This window comes from Hyla sarda, chromosome 5, assembly GCF_029499605.1.
Source record: "Hyla sarda isolate aHylSar1 chromosome 5, aHylSar1.hap1, whole genome shotgun sequence".
Classification (NCBI taxonomy): Eukaryota; Metazoa; Chordata; class Amphibia; order Anura; family Hylidae; genus Hyla; species Hyla sarda.
In genome coordinates, this window is record NC_079193.1 from 105,947,125 (window position 1) to 105,953,124 (window position 6,000).

The following is a 6,000-nucleotide window of genomic DNA, read 5'->3' on the forward strand; positions in this document are numbered from 1 at the left end:
AATAATAATATTCTGTATAAAACAAAGTTCTGTCTCCTTGCTAGGGATGAGATGCAGGGGCCATATTCAAATTTGCGATATTTCACGAATATATGGACGAATATTCATTCTATGCTCGCAAAATTCGCTTTGTTCATTCTTTTTTTTTTTCATGCGAATATTCGCCTAGTGCGCATGTGCAATTATATCTTTCACCTAAAAGAAGGGATCAGTGTCCTCTGACTGGAAGTGCAGATATTCACAAATATTTATATATTCGCAAATATTAGCATATTCGCATAAATTCGATATTTAGAAAGAAAAAAAATATTTGTCATTACGTATAAATCACTATATTCTAAATATTTGCGAAATCGCAAAATGCCGATATTCGCGGTAAAAATTTGCATTTCGAATATTCGCACTCAACTCTATGTATGCTGGCAATACACAATTTATCAGATTCTATAGCAAATTTTCACTTTATTTCACTAGATTTATGACTATGTTTTGGGTGAAATGATTCTCATGTATTATTTGCACTCAATTAAACAGCAAAACAGGAGAATTGATTTACTCAGTCCAAATCTTAGAACTGAGCACAAGGCTCCACTCAGATGATGTATAGAATCAGCTTTTCCCTCACACTTTGTACCTTCCAGAAGAAAAAATTGAATCTCACCAGATGTTGATCCCATTCTACTAAAAGGAAAAAAAAAAAACCTGCTTCTTATAAAATTTAAGGAATAACCTTATGGTTTTTAAAAAAATGTTTGCTGTGGATTTGAAACTGCAGATTTATTTACATTGATTTACACAACACTGAATCAGCATAGTCAAATCTACAGCTACAAATCCACAGAGTCAAGTCCACAGCATCAAATCCGCATCAAACACGGAAAGTCTGAAAGTACCTTAAGGGTACGTTCACACATATTTTCTGCTGTAGATTTGCTGTAGCAGATTTTGCTACCTACTGAAGTCAATGGGCTGCAAAATCTGCAGAAAAAATAAGCATGTGTGAATGTACCCTAATTGTGTTTCTTCAGCATGGATTGATCCACTTTAAGTGCTTTAAGGGGTTAAAAAAAAGCAGTATCTGTCTTGTGTTTGGCTACTAAAAGAGGATGGACCTAGGAGGTGCTTCTGAAGTGAAGTATTGTACCCCCTACAGTTAGGAAATTGTAGTAAAAGAGCAGAGCATATTATATATTATAGAACAGTCTTTTTTCTGTTACATGGGCTTCCTCGGAATCTCATTTTTGTGGAAATATAAATAATTAATATTCTATTCTGAGAAATGGAATAAGTTTAATTATGTTATAAGTAGATTCTCTCGACAAGTGATAACACTCATTTACTAGTCTGATTATTTCCTGATAATCATGCTGTTCACTGCATAATCTGACAGTTCTGTGAATAATCACACTTCTATGACATCACTCTCCTACACAAGCATAAACAGCTTCAGATATGCAGCTTGCATAATTCATACCATAGCTTTCACGTATTGTGCATGTGTATATCCATTTACCATTTAAATGAATATACATATTGCTATAGCAAGTGTAACCTTGGAACAGTGGAACATAAGAAGAAACCCATAAGAAACCTCTGTTCAACATAATCTCCATTATAAAAAAAAAAATTATATTAAAAATGTATTTTCATTATTATATCACCAATGCATGTTAAGAGAAAGCACTCATATCAGTCAAGAAAAAGTGTCAGACTCACATACACACAAAAGCTACAAACTGGAGAAAAAAAATGGGACGCTCAAAAACCCCTTACTTTACATCATAATAACATTTTACATCTTAGTTCCTCACCAAAAGTAAAACTTTACATTTTTGTGATCTTTTTGGTGTATTTATGTTTACTATGTTTACATAGTTTTGCACTTGATTGTTATCAGTTTATTTGTGTTTGCATTTACACTTATAGCTGATACAACAATATGACTATGATCCCCACAGTTACAATACAATTTTAGTTACCAAGGAACACTGTGTATTCAAAACATGACAAACTGCACCCCTTCTTCCACCAACATGTTTTAGTAGTGACCTGGCTTTGTCAGGCATTATAGGAGGTTCTGTAAGAAACTGAATGTATCTCCAAAAATTATCATCATCATAGGTTTATTTTGTGTAGTTATACATCAGTCTGTGTCCAAGTGACAATATCCTGCTGCTGATGGCAACAAGTTACTGTTTTATATTTATTGCCAGTTTAACCAAAACTTGTATTATTCTTATTCAAGTATCAACAGTTTATACCAAACCTTTATACCATCATTTTTGCATATAGTGATTATTTAAATTCTGTTCCTGATAGGCACACATTTGCTATGTGCCATAATTTTGGTTCTACGTGCAACAAGATTATGGCAAACAGCAATTGAAAGGAATAAAAAAAGGACCTAAACAAGTGTTGGATACAACACCAGTTAAATTTACAAACAATTTGTCATGTCCGATTTGTTGCACAAATTGTCACAAAGTCCTCAATTTGTCACAAATCTACACCATCCCAAACTTAGCTTACGGTATGGTAGGACACATTTCTTGTTGTAACCTAGCCAGTACTCTGTCTCCCCCGCTTGGTCTGCCTTATGACTTAGCTGACTGGCTTGCAGCCAACACACAAGACAGGTAAAAGTTCTTGCTTGGAGTCATTTTGCTGAACCTGTCATAAAGTGTTGCCCGGGTATGTGTTGAGTGAGTGTGTGTGTGTGTGTGTTCTCGAGAAGGGGGCTGGATCTTAGTGAGATTGAATAGGAGAGGGTACTCCTATTTTAATGGTTTAATACAGCTAAATTTGTGCATAAGGAAAATTGGTTAGAACAAGAAATAGAACAGGGGGATAAGAAGGTATATGTGTACCATAAATGTCTTAATGCTGATGAAATGCCCCCAAAACCCATCATTATTTAAGTCAGCCACCACCCTATAATGGCAAACCAGGGTGGATATGTTTTAATTGTGGCGCCCAGAACGCCCCCTGTCGAGATACGTGTTATAGTTGTGGTGCCCATAGGCCACACCCAGTTTCTGATTCTGGTAATGACCTGAAAACACCTGACCCTTCCGTATCCGGAACTGGCGGACATCTTGGTATACCCGGACATATGGGTACTCCCACTTCCGCCCCAAGCAGCCATCTTGGGTCACCCAATACCCTTACTTCAGACCCACACATGGCAGCCATCTTGCTATAGCCGGAAGGCCTACTTCCATGTATCCTGTGCTTAATCCTGATGGCACCTATCATGTTCCTCCTACATCCATCCTCCCTCACTCTGTTAATGGGGAGGAGAAGGAGCAATTCTTAGAGGGCAACAAGACCAATGTAGCTACCGGAGGGATAGAGAGTGCCTTAATGCAGCCACCCCTAGTGGGCGGCTATGTTTCCACTCCGGGGTTTGCCCTCATAGCAGGTGCTCAAGCACCTGTGACCTGTCCCAAGCAGTAGGTAGACCTGATTGCACCCGGTTGTTTCCGCAAGTCATCCAGCCAGCCTTTCTGAGACACCTATCAGAAATATCTTTTATACCCCAAGGTGGCTTGATGGACATGCACGGGCAATGCCACTCCTGATGCCCCTACTATGTATGTTACTTTTAACCCATCCAAAGCAGCTACCTTTGTATCTCAAATCCCTGACCCAAATCCCTGACTCAGTCGGGCTGTTCGGGACCGCCGCGGTGAAATCGCGGCGTCCCGAACAGCTTACAGGGCACTGGGAGGGCCCTTACCTGCCTCTTTGGTGTCAGATCGGCGAATGACTGCTCCGTGCCTGAGATCCAGGCAGGAGTAGTCAAGCGCCGAAAACACTGATCACAGGCGTGTTAATAAATGCCAGTGATCTGTGTAAAAGATCAGTGTGTGTAGTGTTATAGGTCCCTATGGGAGCTATAACATTGCAAAAAAAGTAAAAAAAAAAAAAGTGTTAATAAAGATCATTTGAATCACCCCCCAAAATTTGAATAAAACAGTGTAAATAAAAATAAACATATGTGGTATCCCCACGTGCTTAAATATCCGAACTATAAAAATATATCATTAATTAAACCACACGGTCAATGGCGTACACGTAAAAAAAAATCCATAGTCCAAAAAAGCTTATTTTTGGTCACTGTTTATACCATTAAAAATGAATAAAAAGTGATAAAAAAATTCGATCAAAACAAAAATGGTACCGATAAAAACTTCAGATCACGGTGCAAAAAATGAGCCCTCATACCACCCTGTGCATGGAAAAATAAAAAAGTTATAGGGGTCAGAATAGGACATTTTTAAACGTATACATTTTCCTGCATGTAGTTATGATTTTTTTCAGAAGTATGACAAGATGAAACCTATATAAGTAGGGTACCATTTTAACCATATGGACCAACAGAATAATTATAAGGTGTCATTTTTACCGAAATATGCACTGCGTAGAAATGGAAGCCCCAAAAATTTACAAAATGGCGTTTTTTCTTAGATTTTGTCGCACAATGATTTTTTTTCCGTTTTGCCGTGGATTTTTGGCTAAAATGACTAATGTTACTGCAAAGTAGAATTGGTGACGCAAAAAATTATCCATAATATGGATTTATCGGTGGAAAATCAAAAGGGTTACGATTTTGAAAAGGTAAGGAGGAAAAAACGAAAATGCAAAAACTGAAAAACCCTGCGTCCTTAAGGGGTTAAATCCATCCTTGATTACCTTGTCACATATAATACTACCTTTTTCCTAGCACTTTTATCACTGATTTTAGTGTTTTTTTGAAGTTTGTATTTTTTGCACTTGCATGTTCTGTAACCAGGGCTGTAACTCTGATGAGGCGCTTGAGGCGATCGCCTCAGTTACGCTGTTGCAAGGGGGCGCAAGGGGATCCAACACACATTACACTGAGGCATTGATTCCCAAGCAGGGTTCCAGGACACTCTGGTGGGAAATATGGCTCTGGACTCTTGATTCTCCATAGTCCCTCAGCAGAGTGATGTGGATGGTTTGAAGGAGAAGGGGCAGCGCTGACAGAGGCCTACTCAGCTTCAGGTAGTGCACCCCCACCCTTCTTTCACTCCTCTACAGCTCTTTGTCAACCCTCGTAACCTCTCTTTAACCCCTGGACACCCCTCTGTTATCCTGTATACGCTTCTTTGATCCCTCTACACCCTTCTGTCACCCCTCTAAACCCCTGTCACCCTTGTACACTCCACGGTTACCCCCTAAACCCCTCAGTCACCCCTCTACACCCCTCTGTCACCCCTGTATGCCCCTCTGTCACCCATGTACACCACTCTACACCCCTGTCTCCAATGTACACCCCTCTGTCACTGTGTGGGGTACGGCTAGAGGCATTGTGTGTGGGTGAGGCAGAAAGCATTGTGTGTGGGGAAGGCTGGAGGAAAATGGGGAAGGCAGGAGTCATTGTGTGGGCTTGTGGAGGGGGGGTGCTGGAGGCATTTGAGTGAGGCTGGAAACATTTGGGGGAGATTTATCAAAACCTGTGCAAAGGAAAATTTTCCCAGTTGCCCATAGCAACCAATCAGATTTCTTATTTCCTTTTGCAAAGGCCTTGTTAAAAATGAAAGAAGCCAGCTGATTGGTTGCTTTGGGCAACTGGGCAACTTTTCCTCTGCACAGGTTTTTATAAATCTCCCCCTTGGGGGCGTGGCTTGGTACGCTGGAGACCGGGTGCATGTGCTGAGAGCTCCCGCTGGGCTGCAGAAAATGGGGCTTTTTTCAGCGCAATGGGGAGAAGGAGCGGGGATAAAAGACTAGAAAAACCTTCCTCGGACTCCCAGGAACACTCGGGCATGATCGCTGCCTTTTTCCACCTACGAGATTGACAGAACGGACCGCAGGCAGACCGGCCCCCACGCCGCCTGTCTCCTCAAGCTCCCTCTCTGTTCACAGCCCTGCGCGCGCTGTGCAGGACACTGACATGGCGTCTGCTGTGTGCAGCCCCGCTCTGACAACAGGACTCTCCGGACAGATGATGGAGGGACCGGAACCTGTGGAGGA